At 32.9% G+C, this 20,155-nt stretch overlaps 1 pseudogene; it reads left to right on the forward strand.

The window, feature by feature from the left end:
- Positions 1–2,752: 2,752 nt before the first annotated feature.
- Positions 2,753–13,666, forward strand: LOC127546789 (GDP-mannose 4,6 dehydratase-like; annotated as a pseudogene).
- The last annotated feature ends 6,489 nt before the right edge of the window (positions 13,667–20,155 follow it).

Consider the following 20,155-nt stretch of genomic DNA (forward strand, 5'->3'; position numbering starts at 1 on the left):
TGGTAAGATAAGAGGAAAAAGAAATAATGATGAATGTTGGAGGGGATGTGGGAAAACTGGGACACTAATACATTGTTGGTAGAGTAGGCCTATCCAAGCATTCTGGAGAACATTTTGGAGTTATGTCCAAAGGGCTCTCAAACCATGTATACTCCTTGATCCAGCAGTGTTTCTATTGTGTCTGTATCCCAAAGAGATCATGAAAAAGGAAAAGAACCCACATGTAGAAAAATTTTTGTAGCAGCCCTTTTTTATTGTGATAAAGAACTTTACCTGAGTGGATGCCCATTCTTTGGGGAATAGATGAATAAGTTATGATACATGAATGTAATGAATATTATTGTTCTATACAAATGATGAGCAGGGTGAATTCAGAAAATACTGGAAAGACATACATAAATTGATGCTGAGTGAATTAAGTAGAATCAAGACATCCCAAGATTATGTGACGATTTGGCTCTTTTCAAAAATGAGATGATTCAAGGCAATTCCAATACATTTGTGATAGAAAGAGCCATCTGCTTTCAGAGAGGATTATGCATATGGATCACAACATAGTAATTTCACCTTTGTTGTTCTTTGTTTGACTGTTTTTCTTTCTCACTTTTCCCCTTTTAATCTGATTTTTCCTGCCCAGTATGATATATGTGGAAATATGTTTAGGAGACTTACACATGTATAACTTATATTGGATTACTTGCTGTCTGGGAGAGAGAGTTGGGAGGGAAGGAGTAAGAAAAATTGAAAACATAAGATTTTATAAGAGTGGGTATTGATAACTACCTTTGAATTTATTTTGAAAAATAAAAAGCTACTATTATTTTTTTTTTTAAAGAAAGAGGTAGCCTCAGCATCAAGAAGGTCTTGGTTACAGTCCCTTCTCTGACAAATACTGGCTATGGCATATGGAATAAATAATTTATCCTTTTGAAATCATGCATTAAAAATTCTTCAGTGCAATGAAGTCATAGAAAATCTGAACAAACAACAAGATTTGGGTACACTTGTCAGATGAAAGAATAGAAGCAAATTAGATTTTAGATAAATTAATGTGTTCTCCTTTAATTCAACAGAGCTATTTCTATGTGAGAGGATTTAAGTATATTATACCCATATAGTACCAGGCCAATTTTCTTATGTAAGCTATGTCAAGGAAAGAGCAATTCCATTTAATGCTATTGTGTGTATATCGTGTGTATATGGGAGTTGTAAGATAGATTGTTCCAATAGTTATATGTCTTATAAAAGCTGAAAAACTGTTTCCTTCAAATAATAACATATTTCGAATTGTGCCAATGTTGCTTGGGATCTTTATAAATTCATCACATCCTCACATTCAAGCACTGGTTTTCTTCCTAGAGCTCTAGGGCCATTATACTTCTTAATAATTTACCATCATTTTATATTACAAGAAAAAGAAAATAAATAAAGCTTAAAGGACTTATTTATTTTGTCACAGAGCAAGACTTACAATGTGAAATGTAAGTGACATAGTAGATAGAGTGCTAGGTTTAGGAGCAGGAATATCTGAATTCAAATCAGATACTTAGTAGTTGTGTAAACTTGGGCAAGTCACGTAACCCTGATTGCATTAGTTTCCTTATGTATAAAATGAGGTGGAGAAGAAAATGGCAAACTTTTCCAGGATTTCTGCCAAGAAAACACCAAATGAAGTTAGATATGACTGAAACAACTGAACAAAAGAACTCAATAGCAATTTAAAATATTGTTTGGATATTTATCTAGTTTTAAGGTCATATTATACATGCATAGATGGTGCATAAAAAGAAATTTCTAGTAGTGTTTTTTGTTGCTTTTGACTTTGTGCTTTAGGTTCTAATATGTTTTATCTAATATTCAAGGAGAAGAGTTATTCATAAAGATAATAACCTTATCAAAAAAGGGGGAAAGAAAAGTGTTAACTAAGACAGTAATTTCACAAAATATATGAGAGAAAATGCTGAATATTCAATTATAAGGAAATGAATAAAAAGTGAACATAAGTACAAAATTGTTAGAACTTTCAGTAGTAAATAATTGTTAGCAAAAAAAAAAAAAAACATCGTTGGGAGTAAACATTTCAGTTGGCTAAAATAAATGTTATTTAATGACTGCCATTTCCTAATTGCTTGATCTTAGAAAAAATACCTCCACATACATTTCTTTATCTATAATATGGAAATGATAAGTGCAATGTGTTTCCAGTAGCATTGTAATGCTCAAATAGTATAATACTTATAATTATTACAATGTTGTTTTTTAACAACCGGTTCTCTAGAAATTAAAGAAAGCATGATATACTTTCAAATTTAATCTATGATTTTCCAATCATTTTTGTAAATATAGAAATCAACAAAATTATAAATCAAGCCCTGATTTACAGCATTTGCCAATTTCTGACTTGTAAATGCTCAATTGAAAATTTAACTGTCAGCTGTCCTGTGCCAATTAGTGTTGACACCAGCACAACCTCACTTCCCAAAATAATAATAAATAATAATAATAATAAAAATTTTTCTAGTTTATAAAGTATTATCTGGATGTTTTTTTCCAGTTTAACTAGTACTCCCCAGATGTCAGGGCTGGATATAGAAAATATTACTATGCTCAACACTAAAAAGGAAAATCAAGCTACTAATTAAATAAATGATCGAGGCCACAGCATGTGAAATACTAACTACACAAAAACCATCAGACTCTGAGATACCTAGCAATAAAGATGCTATCAAAGCATTTGTCAAATAAAAAATCGATGGACATTATTTGTGATCAACTCACCCAGGTGAGCAAATTATGAGTGTGGCCTATTTTTTGTTTAAGTAACTCTAGTCAGCAGAACTTCAGATTCTGAATTAGTTAACAGCAATATCCAAGGTCAACCAACTTCAGTGTGACTGACTATAAGTAACCATTAAAGTCTAGTTTTTTAGGACAGAATTGAGTTCTGCCTCATTAGGAATGTATGCAACAACTGTGCTATTCAATCACAGACAGAAGAAAATCCAGAGGAAAAAGGGAGCTTGGGGATATCAAATCACAAGAATAGAAAGTGTGGACCATTAGATCTCAACAGATGTTAGACCTGTTATTAATGAACTGCAAAGCAGCATAGCAAAATGAATAAGGGCTGGCATTGGAGTAGGGAAAATCTGAGGCAAAATCTTTCCTCTGTAAAATACTGATTCTGTATGATCCTGAGCAATCACTAATCTTTTACTGTCCTAAGAAAATCCTTAAAACTTCAGATTGTAGAGCATTGTTGATCTGATTTGTTAGCACAAGGAGTTCTTTGTACTATGAGTTTCCAAAGGGGTATACTTACCCAAGGGTATACAAGATGATCTTGGGGATGAGGCAAAAAAAAAAAAATTAGGACTTCTTTTTATATTTTATATGAAAAAAGAGAAAGAGAAAGACTTGAGCCTTACTAATTCTTAATTACAAAATGACATTAATACTTTTATTTGATCCATCTGTCAGATGGTTAGCTATCATACAAAATATAATAGGAAGAATATGAATGAAGAAGAGTTCAACCTTAGAGATAAACAGAGAGTGGGCATCTTACATTTCATGTGGTTTTAATGCCATATTGAAGTTATTGTGAGTCTGATGACATATATCTAGTTTACACATAATTAGCTATGAAAATAAAAGATGTTTGTTCCATAGAGGGAAATCTATGGCAAATCAGAGACATTATCTTGCCAACAAAGGTCTGTATAGTCAAAACTATGGGTTTTCCAATACTAATGTATGACTGTGAGACTTGAGCTATAAGGAAAAATGAGAAATGGAGCATCAACTTTTGGATGCAGCTGAAGAAGATTTTTGAGAGTCCATTGGGCAATAAGAGGATCAAATCAGTAAATACTTAAAGAAGTTAATTCAGACTTTTTATTGGAAAGGCAAATACTGAAGTTAATACCTAAAAACTTCATCCACATAGTGGGAACACAGAACTCATTGGAAAAGATTCTGATGTTATTAAAGACTGAAGGCAAAAGAAGAAAAAGATGGCAGAGGATTAAATAGATAGATAGTGTTAACAGACTTTGAGAAATAGTAGAGACAGAAGGGCTTGGTGTGCTTTGGTCCATGAGGTCATGAAGAGTCAAATACAACTGAACAAATGAACAATTAGCCTCACAATTAACAATTAACCTAACAATTGACCAGTGGCTTAAAAAGATTCATACCAAATCAAACAAACAAACTGCACCCTTGCAAATTGAAGACACCATTTATGATGTAATTATAAGTGAATGAAAGCTTTAAAAAAGGCTCAGTTTATTTTTCCAGTTTAACTATGAGCTCTCTGTAAGTTACATTATGAGGTATAAGGAATGAAGCTCTAACCAGATATAATGAAAGTAGCCTAAAATTAAAAATTTCCAAGGTTATTTAAGTATGGATTTATATGCATTGTCATTAATAATGTACCTTTCACTCTGTCTATAGTTTCCCTTGAGATATTAGCTAATGATATTATGATGCCATCATATTTTGAAACTAAGCTTTTGTGAATAAAATATTACCTTTACCATTCTGCCATATAAGCATACTTAAAGCATATGGAAATTATTTTACAACTTGCATGAAAAATCTTCTAATTGAAGATTTCATTAATTATTAATCCCTTTGTTAAAAATACTATAACACTTTACAGATATCAATACAGATGGAAATTTACTAGCCAGATTTCAGGAAAAAAAAAAAAAACTTTACATAATTGAGGATGGGATTGAACTTTGAGTAACTTGATTAATAAATGCATCCAGTAGTATATTTTTCCCATTTGCATCTAACTCTTTTTCCATTTGTATCTAAATATATTTTGCAGGAAAAACAGTCATTAAAACCAAGAATCAAAATAATTTAAACTTGAAATCAGACTTTGGTATCACAGGACATTTTTTCTGGCTGTTTCCTAGGGCTGGGATGTTCTCTCTTTTCATGTGTATTTCCTAGCTTCTTAGACTTCCACCAAGTAGCAACCGAAATCCCATCTTCCGTAGGAAGTCTTGCCCAGCATCTTTTAATCTTTCTATCAGTTATTTTCTATTTGTTATATACACTAATCAACTATGTATATTTCTTTACTTGATGATTCCTTTGTTAGGTTGTGATTTGCTTGAGAGTATCCTCTTTTGTATACCCAGTTTTTAGTACAGTGTCTGACATTATAGGTATTTAATGAGGGTTTATTGGTTAGGATTGGATTAGGTACAAATAGCAATACTCACATTTGAAGAGGAGGTATCTTGCTCTTGCTGCAAAATGATGGCTGTCATGTTAGGTTGATTGGAAAGACTGTCTCAAAAGTTTGAAACAAAAACATGTGCACATTTCTACTACTAAAATAGCATTACCATCTTTACTAAAATATATTAAATTATTATTTTTTCAAATGAGTATAACAATTTTGTGCTTTTGATGGAAATATTTTTTTAAAATATTATTCAATTTGTTATTTTATTTCCTACCCTACATGGGTTCAGCTCCATAGTTACCCTTTCTACTATAAACTCATTGCTTCCAAACTCATCACATTTCTTGCTGAAATCTTGTTTGATACTACCTCTCTCAGCTTCCCCAACTTTCTAGAAGGCTGAGTGTTGAGTACCAAACTCTTCTCAATGCTTTCCTAGATAGAAAGCAGAAACTAGACTTGATTGTTCTTGACTGTTCAAGAATGAGACAGCTCATTCTTGTTCCCCTGTCTGGTTTCAACTTCATGGACAAGATGCCTGCACATTAGGTGCCACACAATAAGGTTTCCTCCCTTTCCTCCCTTTTATGTCTTATCTCTACCTATAGATCATAAACTTTTGAGGGCATGGACTGTTTTTCATTTCATTAACTAAGCCACAATGCTTAGACAAAGTGCTTGCTTGGTATATATTAAGTAACTAATAATTATTGATTTAATTGATTTGTTGGACTGTATCATCCATTTTAATTTGTATTTTGTGTGTGCTCTATAATGAATACAATAAATTAGAATAGTGCTATATGTATATGATTTATAAATAATATCAATTTTTAGTGACTGGTGTGTGTGCCCTCCAAGTTTTGAATATAATTATGGCAAACACTTTAAGATTTGTAAAATACCTTATAAATATGACATTATTTGATTCTCATCACAAACCTATGTGGCAAATTATTATTCTCAACTTTATGGACTGGAAAATTGAGTACAGATGAGGATAATTTACTTGGCCAAGGTCATATAGCTGATAAGAGTATATAAGGTAGTATTTGAACTCAGATTTTTCTTGATTACAAGTCAACAATTCTATATACAGGACAGTATCAATATTTATTATAAATAAATAAATAAATAAATAAATATTTATTCAGTATCTACTATATTTCAGATACTATGCTAAACACTGGGGATAGGAAAAAAAAACAGAAAAGATATCCCTTTTCCTCAAGGAGCTTAAACTCTAACAGGAGAGAACATACACACTTATATATACAAGGCAGGCTATCTCTAGGAAAAGAAATAATTAATAGAGAAGGCACTAGAATTAAGAGAGGTTGGCAAAGACTCCTGTTAAAAGCATAATTTTAATTGTGACTTATCAGAAGGCAGAGAGTTCATTTATCAGAGTAGAAGAAGGGGAGAGTTCCAGGAACAGGGACAACAGAAGAAGAATGAAGAGCAGGAACAAAATGAGGAGGGTGAGGAGAAGGAGAAGAAGGTGAAGATTCTTAAAAAATGAATGGGTCAAATAACAAATAAGAAACGATACAGAATTCCATTCAAGAAAATTATAATAATGAGACAACATACCAAAGGTATGGGATACAGCCAAAGCAATTCTTAGGGGAAATTTTGTAACTCTATATAGCTACATAAACAAAATAGGGAAAGAGGAGCTCAATGAAATAGGCATGCAACTAAAAAAGCTAGAAAAATAACAAATTAAAAAGCTCCAATTAAATACCAAATTAGAAATTTTGAAAATCTGAGAGATTAATAAAATAGAAGCAAAGAAATCTATTGGATGAATAAACAAAATTAAGAGATGGCTTTATGAAAAAACTAACAAAATAGATTCAATTTTTTTTGACCAGAAAAAGGGAAGAAATCCAAATTGCTAATATCAAAAATGAAAGGGGTGAACTTACTACCAGTGAAAGAGAAATTAAAACACTAATTAGGAACTATTTTGCCCAACTTTATAGCAGCAAGTCTAACAATTTAACCAAAATGGATGAATATTTACAAAAATATAAATTGCTCAGGTTAACAGAAGAGGAAATAAAATATTTCAATAGTCCCATTTTAGAAAAAAAAATGAACAAGTCATTAATGAATTCTCTAAGAAAAAAGTCTCCAGGGCAGAATGGATTTGCAGGTGAATTATACTAAATATTTATAGAACAATTACTTCCAATACTATGTAAACTATTTGGGAAAAAAAAGTGAAGAAGGAGTATTGCCAAATTTCTTCTATGATACAAATATGGCACTGATGCCTAAATCAGGAAAGGTCAAAAAAGTGAAAGAAAATCAGAGACCAATCTCCCTAATGAATATTGATGCCAAAATTTTAAATAAAATATTAGCAAAGAGATTGCAGAAACTTATCAACAGGATATTATACTATGATCAAGTTGGATTTATACCAGGAATGCAGGGCTAATTCAATATAAATACATCTATTTCCCTAATTAACCATATCAATAACAAAACTAACAGAAATTATATGATAATCTCAATAGATGCCAAAAGAGCTTTTGACAAAATACATCATCCATTCCTTAAAAAAAAAAAAAAAAAAAAACAAAAACACCTGAGAGCAAAGGGATAAAGAGGAGCTTTCTTAAAATAATAAGCAATAGCTATCTAAAATCTATAGCAAGCATTATTTATAATGGAGAGAGAAACTGTATGCATTCTCAATTAGATCAGGGAGGGAAAAGGATGCTCATTATCATGACTATTATTCAACTTTGTCCTGGAAATGTTGGCTTTACCAATAGAAAAGAAAGAGAAATTAAAGGAATTAGGATAGGCAATGAGGAAATAAAACTATCACTCTTTGCAGAAGATATGATGATATACATAGAGAATCCTAGAAAATCTTCCAAAAATCTACTGGAAAAAATTTATAGCTTTAGCAGATTTGCAGAATATAAACTAAACCCACACAAATCATCATCATTTCTATATATTACTGACAATGCCCATCAGCTAGAGATAGAAATATAAATTACTAAAGACAACATAAAATACTTGGGGATTTACCTACCAAGACAAAGTCAAGAACTATATGAACACAATTACAAAACAATTCTCACACAAATAAAATCAGATCCAAACAACTGGAAAAATATCAATTGCTCATGGCTAGGTCAAGCTAATATAAAAATGACAATTCTGCCTAGATTGACCTACTTTTTCAGTGCCATGACAATCAAACTACCAAAACATTATTTTATAGAAGTAGAAAAATTAATAATAAAATTCATCTGTAAGAACAAAAGGTCAAGAATATCAAGGAAATTAATGGAAATATGCAAAGGATGGTGGCTTAGCAGTACTAAACCTAAAACAATATTATAAAGCAGCAGTAATCAAAATCATTTGGTAAGAAATTTAGTGGTTCATCAGTGGAACAGATTAGATACATACAACCCAATAATCAAGGCCTATGGCAATCTCATATTTGATAACCCTCCAAACTCCAGCTTCTGGAATAAGAACTCGTGATATGACAGATTTGCTGAGAAAACTGGAAAATAATATATCATAAACATAGCATAGACCTACATCTCACACCCCAAACCAAAATAAAGTCAAAATAGATACATGCTTTAGGCACAAAGATGATACCATAAACAAATTAGGAGAACAAGGGATGATTTACTAATGAGATCTTTGGAGAAGAGAGGAATATATGACCAAAGAACACCTAGAGAACATTATGAAAGGCCAAATGGACAAATTAGATTATATTAAATGGAGATGTTTTTGCACAAACAAAATCAACAGAAACAAGATTAAAAGGGAAATACAAAGTTGGGGATAAATCTTAACAGACAGTATTTGTGATAAAGGTCTCATTTCTAAACTATATAAAGAACTATGTCAAATTTAGAAAAAATACAAGTTATTCCCCAATTGATAAATCTTCAAAGGATGTGAACAAACAATGAGGAAATTAAAGCCATTTTTTGTTATATGAAAAAATGCTCTAAATCACTATTGATTAGAAAAATGTAAATTAATACAATGCTGAGGTTCCATCTCATACCTCACAGATTGCCTAAAATGACAGGAAATAATAATGAGAAATATTGAAGGGGATGTGAAAAAAGTGGAACACATGCATTACTGTTGGAGTTGTGAAATGATTAAATCATTCTGGAGAGCAATCTGTAACTATGCCCAAAAAGTAATAAAAGTATACATACCTTTTGGGTCTGTAACCCAAGGAAATCATAAAGGAGGGAAAAGAACCCACATGTGCAAAAATATTTGTTGTCGCCCTTTTAGTGTTAGCAAAGAATTGTAAAAAGAGCAGTTGCCTATCAATTGGGGAAAGGCTGAACAAGTTGTGGTGCATGAAGGTAATGGAATATTATTGTTTTATAAAAATGGTGAACAATTTGATTTTACAATGGCCTGGAAAATTTTACATGAACTGATGCTAAGTGAAAAAAGCAGAACCAAATCTCAATCTCAAATGGACTTTGGACAGAAAGTACCATCTGCATCATTACAAAAAAAAGAATTAAGGAGACTGAATGTAAATCAAGACATGCTATGTTCACTTCTTTTTCTTTTTATGTCTTCCATGTTTTTTCTTTTTTGCTCTGATTTTTCTTTCCCAACATGTTTCATAAAGCAATATATATTAAAAATAAATAAACATACTACTATAAAAAGAAGGAGAAGGAAGAGATAGAGGAGGGAGAGAAAGAGAAGAAAAAGAAAAAAATAAGGAGGAAAAGAAGGAGAAGAAGAAGAAGATGATGATGTTAATAACTATGATTATTCATGTTACCTTTTGTATATTACAGAAGTTTTAGTCACTGGAATTATAGCACTTTAAATAAATAAGTGAATTCACCTGTTATATACATGTTAACTCCAGAATTTTAACATTTATCTTGGTCAGCTTTAGGTTACATTCTCTCTAATCTCTGACTTTTTACATCAATTCATTAAGGACATTAGTAGTAACTATTTAAGTCCCATGACTAAAAAGATGTAGCTATTACTTTTAGTTTGCAAATGCAAATTTATTGAAAATTCAGAAGAGAAATAGGTCATAAAGGAAAAAAAAAATCAACAGTGTAACTTCAGGTTAACACCACCCCACAAGCCCTTAATAGAGCTTTTTAAACACACCCTGTTGTAGATGCTTAATTATTTCTTATCAGTATTAAACTTCTAGGATTATGTGTACTCTATACAGTATAGGTGATCTGGTTAGTTTTAGGCATAGACACATTTGGAAACTATAAATAGAAAGGACATTCCATCGGATATAGGATCCTATATTTACAACTTGAAGAAACTTTAGAGGCCATCTATTCCAATTCTGTCATTTTTGTTATTTAGCCATTTCAGTCATGAATGATTCTTTGTGACCCAATTTGGGCTTTTCCTGGGAAAGATAATGAGGTAGTTTGCCATTTTCTTCTTATTTTTTTTTTCAGACAAGTGGCTTGGTTATGATTATACAACTTAGTGTCTCAGGCTAAATTTGAACTCGGGTCTTACCAACTCCAGATCAGCATTCTATCCTGTAAGCCATCAGCTACTAGTGTTATTTTAAAAATGAGACAATTCATCTGGCTGCAGAGAATTAATCTAATTTGCTCAAAAATACACAATACTTGGCAAGCCAAGATTGGGAAACTAAGTCATCCAATTGGATTGTACCAACACTGACTTATTTCACATGTTTTTAAAGTCAGTTCTTTATAGTAATAAGTAAAAACAAAATGTTTTTAGGATATATTTATTATATGTTTATTAGGATAAGGTATTCATAGATAAAATAGAATGTAATGGGCTGAAGCTCGAGTTAATGCACTGAGGTCCCAAGCACATGAGGCTAAATAGTAATTGGACCATACTCTATTAATATATATGCTTGGAGAAAGAATGGCCCCACCCACTCTTTGTGCAAGTCCTGATGTGTTGTATAGGAAATGACGATTTTGGTGGGTGGAGGCAGGGGGGCAGAGAGGGAAGTGGAAGGAGAGACTGCTGGCTGGCTTCTTGACACAGCTGCTCACATTGCTATCATGACCCCCTTCAACTCCAATCCCCCTTCACCTCTGATTCCCCTTCACCTCTGCTTCCCCTTCACCTTTGATCCTTCTTCACCTCTACTATGAATAAAGATCAACGATTTTCCCTAATCTGAATTCCTGACTTCGGGATTTTAAATATGCAGTCATCACAATAGAAAGTCCCATTTATGGAAAAACAAGACTAAGGTTTGGAAGAAAACTTTGGTTGAAATGAAAGCTATGATATATCACTTCTAATGAATAACTGTGATAATTCTATATTGACATTAATATTCTCACCCCACCTTTTGTTTTTCCTGACTGCTTTACAGTCAGTGTGTGTAAATTCCAGGCTGACATCATTTTTCTACTTATGCCACTTATTTTGTATTCATCTGTTCTGATTCTTTCTCAGTTCAGTAAAGAACCTTTCTTATTGAGCTATCTGACTTATGAAAACTGATGTTTTCCTAAAATTGCCCTGACCTTTCTGTTTTGAATTTGTCCTTTAGAGAGTCACCAGGTGAATAATTCAGTGACTTAGAAACATGAGTCTCTTTAAACAAGCCCTATTATTTTATACCTCAAACACACATTAAACAAAATTGGCCCACATGAAGAGAAGAGAAAGGGAAAGACATCCTCTTTGAAAATCCCCTTTTACCAAGTGTAATTAGAGTTGATATTCCTTTGGAATGTATCTGAATCAATTGCAAGGAATATGGTGAGAGAAACAATTGGCTTAACACAAAACTAATTAACTACTCATCTCACAATACTATTATTACAAAATGGTTAAGTGCAATTGATTCACTCCACTCTAAAAATTCATCTAAAAGTAACCTACTTCTTCTTTCCTATGACTCCTATTTGAAACTTCAATTGATGAAGGCATTCACAAAGGAAGAATAAAACTGTCACATATTATCTAGGTACTGTTTTTGAGTAAATTCACCATATAGTAACTATTAACTCTTTTTTGAAGATTGGAGTAAGGGAAAGGAGAAAAATAGGAGGAAAAAGTTTATTTTACTGGCCTCCTTAATTCAATCTCCTCTTTTAGCCAATTTCTTTAAGATTCATATGTTGCAGAAAAGGTGCTGACCTACATTCTTAGAGATTTTCTCAGTCAATGTCTGTTCATTAACCCAGCTCTGTGATTGTGGCAGTATAGGCATCCTGAGTTCCTTTCTCCCTCTTTGCCCCCTGTTCCTTCTTCGCCCTCTCCTTTTCTTTGTTCTGTTCCTCTTACTTCTCCAGGCTCCTCAACCCTCCATTCCCAGAGGAATCACACAGGTTAGATTCTTTCTGCTTCTGGACTCGCACTGCATTCCAACCTTGAGGAAATAAGGTACCAAATTGGGATGCTGTCTCAGTCACCAAGGAGGCAATGGTGGCAAGATGGACAAGTCCAAGAAGATGTCCTAATCAGTGGTATCACCAACCAGGATGATTTATATTTGGATGAATTCTTCTTGGGAGGTGGTGATAAGATCTATGGAATTATACCTCAATTATATTCCTTCAATGCCAGTGGATTGGATATCTCTTTAAGAACCCCTGGATTCATATTGAAGGAAATTATAAAATTATATTATACAGTTCTCACTGAAAATACTTGAAGATAATGATGTGAAACTTGCAGAGATCTACTAGTAAGAAGCCCACTCTACAGCTTCTTGATTCAAGGAAGACTTGTGGGCTGTGAAGTTCTACTAAATCTTAACAAGTAAACTTTATGGAAAAGTATAAGAAATACAGTAAAAAAAAAAACTAACCCTTTTAATCTTCTCTCACCATTTGGAGCAGCAAAACTATGTTTACTGAATTTTGGTGAAGTTCTTCAAGGCCTGCAATCTGTTTGTTGTGAATGGTATTTTTTTTTTCAAACATGAGAATCCCTGGGACTAATTTTGTAACTGTAAAAATTAGCCAATCTGTAGTTGAAATTCACCATGGACAATTGGAGAGCTTTGGTTTGGGGAATCTGGATCCCAAGCAAAATTGGGGCCATACCAAGGACACTGTTGAGGGTATGCAGCTAATCTTTAGACCAATGAGCCAAAACTTTGTCATTGCAACTGATGAAGTCCACAGTGTTCCTGAATTTTTAGTTAAAACATTTTTTTATATTGGGAAAATTATTGTATAGGAAGGAAAGTATAAAAATGAGGTGTATTGATATAAGGTGACTGGCAAGATCCATGTGACTGTAAATCTAGTGCAAGTATTACAAGTATTATTACAAGTAATTACAAATATTAAAGGCCAACTGCAAGGAGACTGTACTAAAGCAAAATAAAAACTAAACTGGAAATCTACTGTCACTTTTGATGAACTAGTGAAAAACATGGTTGAAGCTAATGTGGATCTGTTGAAGCACAAATTCAATGCCTAACATTATGACTTCTGATTCCCATCTGGGCAGCTGGTCTCCTGAAGAGACATGATCACCTTAATCAACCCTAAGGTTAAGATGAAGAGTTCATTTTTATTTCTTGATGTGGTAGAGAAGAGGAAGATTTAATCACCTCCAACATTAATCCTCCCCCTCCTTACCCCCCTCCCCAATTCTTTGAAGCTATTGATTGTCTCTTATTGTCTGGAAAAAGTATAATTTTTCATTCTCAGAAAGACGGTAAAATGAAAACTATTAACATTCCAATGCTTAGTTCCACATTGTCTCATTATAGATGTTTCATGCAAACTATTTTATGTAATAGATAGGATGGTTTTAATTGGAAAGCATTCATTTTACTTAAAATTATGTCATAAGACAACAGAAAGAGTAGGTCTTTAAGTTGTCTTCTTTTTTTATATTAAATTGGTCTTTTTACAAGTCAGGATTAAAAAAATAACTCAACCAAGTTTATTTTCTCATCCAGAGATTCCCTACACCAATGAAATCATAAGTCCAATCCCTAACCCTAAATCATTTTAAGACCTGAAATCAATTAACTAGTTAAGTAAAGAATAAGGAAAATATCTGCAGAGATGGCTTTTAAAATCCATTAAAAAAAAAAAAACACTTTTCCAGTGTTTGACAGCTCCTTGAGGGTTAGAATCTTTGTTGAATATCTTTCTTTCTATTCCCACAGAATAAATATATATTGTATTGAACTGATAATTATATTTGTTATTCCTGGGCAATTAACTCTTTGTCAGCCTCAGGTCTATAAAATGGAAGTAATAATATCTACCTCACAAGATTGCTAAAACAATCCCTTGAAATAATATTTATAAAAGCCCTTAGGGGTAGGTTGAATAGGTCAGAAAATTCCATACTCTCCTGATTTCCTCCACAAACAAAGTTAAATTGTACCTCAGGGCTAACACAGATGATAAAGAACAAACAAGACTTGGAGAAGAATAGGCATCTTTCTAAGACAACCATAGAAGGCATGAAGAAAGAATCCAGTGAGAAAATTGGAATTATCCGGAATGGGTTATCAAACTGCGCATACCTTTTGATACAGGACTGTTTCTACTGAGCTTTTATCCTAAAGAGATAATAAAGGAGGGAGGGGGCAGTTAGGTGGTGCACAGTTAGGATAGAGCACCAGCCCTGAAGTCAGGAGACCCTGAGTTGAAATCTGGTCTCAGGCAACACTTTCAGCTATGTGACCCTGGGCAAGTCATTTAACCTCAATTACCTCAGCAAGAAAGATAAAATATAAAATATCCCAAGTTGTCCCTGAAAGTTTGTTTACAGCCTCCAGAGGTAGTAAAATAGGTTCGCTGAGACTGAAGTTCTTGCTTTAGGATTTTAGATTAGAAGGGAGAACTGAAGTGATGCTAGAGACACTATTGCCTTGCTCAAGAACTAAAGGTGATTACACTATTGCGTTATTATTAAAAAAAAAAAAAATACCAGGAAAATAAGAAAGAACCTGACCATAGAAAGCTACAGGGAAACAGGGAAAAGCAAGGTTCATCTTCAGAGGAGGATTTTGAAGTAAAAACAAAACAAAACAAAAAATCTCAGCTATTTCAAAGTTTAATGTTAAATGACTACTGACTCAAAAATTTCAAAATCAAATGAGAGAAATTAAGGAAAAGCTAAAAAAATCAATTCAAGAAAAAAACAAGATCATGATAAGAAAGTCAACCAACTAGAAAATGAGATCCAGAGTCACAAAGAAGAAAGATTCTTTGAAAATTACTCTTGATCAAGGGGAAGCCGCTGAAATTACAAGTAATCCTGAAATAATAAAATAAAATACAAAGAATGAAAAAACAGAAGAGAATGTGAAACATCTTATAAGAAAATCAATAGCTCTGGAAAACAGATCAAGAAAAGAAAACATAAGAATAATTGGATTATCTGAATGTTTTTACCAAAAAAAAAAAAAAAAAGAAAAAAGAAAAAAAAAAGAACCTTGAGTCAATAACAAAAGAAATAATTCAATTGTCCTGAAGTAAAAATTAAAATAGAAAAAAAATCCACTGATCACTACCTCAAAGAGATTCTATAAAGAAAAACAGATAGAAATTCATCGCTAAATTTCAAGAACCCCAGATCAAAGAAAAAATTTATAAGAAACAAAAACAAAACAAAGAACAATTCAAATATACTGGCATTACAATTATAATTGCACAGGATTTATCATATGTTACAATAAAGAGCCAGGGAGGGAGAAAAAAGGACCGACTCTTTTCTGAGATGTTCTCAAAAAGAAAGAGATTGATATGAACCAGATAAATTGTATTAATTCATATTTTACAGCTTCACAAAAGAATGAATTAAAAAAAAAGATTTCAAATGTGTCTTACATATATGTTTAATAATAGCTTTGCTAAGGGGTAATTTGAATCTGGCATGTAAATTGACATCTCTGCTTTTTCTCCATTCCCTTTGTTTTGCACATGAGAAATTTTAAAGATCTATTCTCCTCTCATCCTCAACCCTAGAAATACAATAGAGTCAAGGGCATTGATTAGAAAGAAAGTCATGACCCTAAAGGAGAGCTAGGCAAAAGGAGTGATATCTCTTGTTATCATTCTTTCACTAAAAATAGCTAGGCAATGTTCTATTTTACTAATAAGCAAAACAAAATTCTGGGTAAATTAGGTAGCACAGTGGATGGATTGCCAGAAAAACTCATCTTTATGAGTTCAAATCTTGCTTCAGACACCTACTAGTTATATGACCCTGAGCAAGTACTTAATCATGTTTGCTGCCTCAGTTTCTTCATTGGTAAAATGAACTAGAGAAAGGAATGACAAACCACTCCAGCATCTTGATACTTTGATACTAAATAGGGTCATGAAGAATTGGACTGGAATCTTTCTACCTTTGGACTCAGAATATGCTTGTGAGAGTGTGTGTGTATGTGTGTGTGTATGTGTGTGTGTGTGTGTGTGTGTGTGTGTGTGTGTGTGTGTGTGTGCGTGTGCATGAACACACACAGATCAACCTGCTGCTTCTCCCCAAGGACAACAAAAACTGAGTCTTTCATCTCCTAACAAAAGACCCATCCTTTTGCCTTCTTAAATACCATCAATTAAACACTGCCTCTGAATGCTGGAAAGATGAATTTGTGATATCACTTACTCATTTTTTCCCAGTTCTTCAGGGGTCTTTAATTACAATGCTAACACAATCTTAGATTATCCAAAGGATTAGTCTGAATAGTGTTTCCTTTTACATAGTATTTTGCATTTAAAACACATTTAATTAGAATATCTTTGTAATTGAATATTATTTTATATTTTACAAAAAGCCCATCTCACTATGACTCAGACAAGAAGGCAGAGGGTGGATTATGCTGTTTATCTTACTTTTTTTGGAAATTGGGTCTCAGAGTGTCAACGTGACTCACTAAAGAAACCCCCAGCTAGAAAATACTGGAGCCAAGACATTGGACCCATACCCCTGGATGTCTTTTATAATGCTTGGTTTTCCTAAAAAAAAAAAAAAAAAAAAAAAAAAAAAAACTTTTATTGATGTATTTTGTTTTTATATTACGATTATGTAAAACATACTTTTACATCACTAGAAATCACAGAAGTCTTGTTAAAAAATTAAAATGGTTAAAGGAAAACTAATAATAGAGGGACTTCATCTGAAAATACATGAAACATTTCACACCTGCAATATTCTCCCCCACTCATAATACCCTCTATTAATTTCAAATTAATAACAGTATGTTTTCTTTTCTTTGACCCTTCACCCCATTGGAAAGAAAGAGGAAACAAATTTCTTCTTCCTTTTTTTTTTGGTAAGGTAATTGTGATTAAGTCACTTGCCCAACTTCATGCATTTAATAAGTATTTAGTGTTAGATGTCAGATTGGAACTCAGATCATTCTGACCCCCGGGCTGGTATTCTAGCCATTACACCATCTATCTGCCTCCCAAAACAAAATTTTTTGCAACAAATATGCATAGTGAAAACAAATTTTCTCAATAGTATAGAAAATTATATACTTACAACCTAGAAGCATATGGTAATATATGTGTGTGTATTTCTTATTTGGTGCCCTGTCACATAGCTATGATGAATAGCATATTTCATCATCTGTTCTCTGGAGTCATGAATATACATAACAGTTCTTCAATGTTTTAAAATTATTTGTTTTTACAGCATTAAAAAAAAATCCTCCCAGTCCTTATCATTTCCTTTTATTTCTTAGTAGTTATTTATTTAACATTATTCTTACTCCTTTGCAATCACAAAAATATGAAATTGCTGTTTTTTTGCATTTCTGCAGGGTTTTTATGTCTTAAGACATGATAGATTTTTGTAAAGGTGCCATACTCAACTGAGAAATAGTTCTGTCACCTGCTCTTTCTATAAAATCATACCAGGAGAGGGCAATTCCTCAATGACAAATAGCTGTCTTTTAACCAAGAGCCTCAAATGCTTTGGGCAAAGAATCACGGCTAATCATGAACAAGTCATCAACTATAAAATTTCTCAAGTTCTGGAAACATATCTTTGAAACTTTAAGTGGTTATTCTACATCTAAGCAAGGACAGTTTTAACCAGCGATACATCTGAGATTTGTAGCTGAGAAAATGACAGAAAATGTTAAACTGCCTTTTGGAAACACTTTCATAGGCACGTTTAAGGAAAAAAAAAAAAAAGAAGACGTGCTTGATATTCACATCACTGAACTGATGAAGAAGGAAAACTTATGAAAGTCAAAAATAAGAAAACTTTCAAGCTCTTTAAAATAGATTTTGTTTGAAATCCAAGTGAACATGTTGTTTTATTTTAGCCAGTGCCTGATAGCATTGCCAAACCTCCTAACCATCCTCATCCATTACACCCAACTTTCCATTCAGCCCACACAAGCCTGCTGTTACTTTACTTCTATCATTGTAAATCACTGACATCAGATAATGCTAACTCCAAACTTACTGACAATGCCATTTCCCCTATTAGAATGAATTCTATATCATGCTAAGCTTTTGATTTAATTTCTTCCATTTTTGTTTGCTGGCCTTTTCCCTTTCAATGGATTTGTTATATGAAGAAAAAGGAGAGATTTGAAATGAGATCCTGAAGCTTTTTTTTTTAATCTAGCAAATTTTAATTTCAAAGGGTGAAGAGAATTGATGTTAAAGGATTTAAAAAGCACTGTTACTTGAAGTGAAGAATTGTGGCATTTTTCCTATTATCTTCCATTTAGCCCACTCATTATGTAATGGGGACAAGCTGGAGAGCTTTTGTATTATTCATTCTTTATAGTTCCAGGGCCTGGGCCAGTGCTCCACCTGTTCCTGGTCCCAGACTTGGTTCTGTTTAGTTATATTTATATGTCTGTACTCATATGCAGAAAAGCAGGCAGATGTGAATATTGCTTCTCTGGTGATCTTTTGTCCTCATTGTTGTTATTCCTATTATTTTTCTTATCTAATGTTATTCCTATTATTTTCTTATTAACTTTATTTAAATGGGGGGAGGCTGTGAGATTACTTGCCTCACTTTCTCCTTCAAAGTCATGTGGATTCAATGGGCAAATATAGAGATAACTCTAGATGTAGCACAAAGATCTCCTCCTTTTAAAGCTAAGGTCTTTAACAGGTCTGGGTTTGACTGAGGTCACACCCATTCAGTGATTAAGGATGGGAAGCAACTGAGGCAAAAATGATCTCTTTCACTTAGTCAAAAAAAATTAAATTAATCTTGGAAAGAAAGATGCTCAGGATTTTTGGCCAAACACAAATGATTGTTATTTACATTCACTCTGAGTCAATCAGGATGCAATTCACTTGCTTAGCATCAACTCCCTGAAGTCATGGTCCTGATATGGTATAGTCCTTAAGAAGAATATAGCACTAACTCTAAAGCCTGCTTGCTTGAGAGTAATATACTTAGAAATGATGAATTTTTCCCCTAAGCTATCCTGCCCCAGTTTATTCTATATGACAGAATACTAAGACCACAAATATTGCTGGCTGTCACAAAACAACCTGCTTCCTGTGATAAGGAGGTTTTTGAAACTAATAAGCAATAATAAGGAGGTGCTTAAAGTTGACATAGGCACAGAAAAATGTGGGTGTCCGCCACCTGACCTAGTGACATTTAAACCCTAAAAACACACCACCAAAATGTTCCCTATGAGCTCTACCTAAATAATTACTGGTATTGTAGTTGCACATAAAGTCACACTTGGACCACTCATCAACACCACCTTTAAGGTATAAAATTAGCTTATCAGTGACATGAAGCACCTGTTTCTCTAACTTTTCCTTATAAATTTATCTTTCTGCTCCTGGTTTTTTGCTAACTTATTTTGGAATTTTTCCAGCTCTAATTAGTATTACAATTAAAATAAACTTTGCTCCTTGACTTGGAAACGGGTCAGAGCCTGCAAATTCTTTTGAGATATTTCACAACAGCAGCCTGAAACCCAATCAATTCTCAAATGGAATATGT

The sequence above is a fragment of the Antechinus flavipes genome, chromosome 1, assembly GCF_016432865.1.
Source record: "Antechinus flavipes isolate AdamAnt ecotype Samford, QLD, Australia chromosome 1, AdamAnt_v2, whole genome shotgun sequence".
NCBI classification, from domain to species: domain Eukaryota; kingdom Metazoa; phylum Chordata; class Mammalia; order Dasyuromorphia; family Dasyuridae; genus Antechinus; species Antechinus flavipes.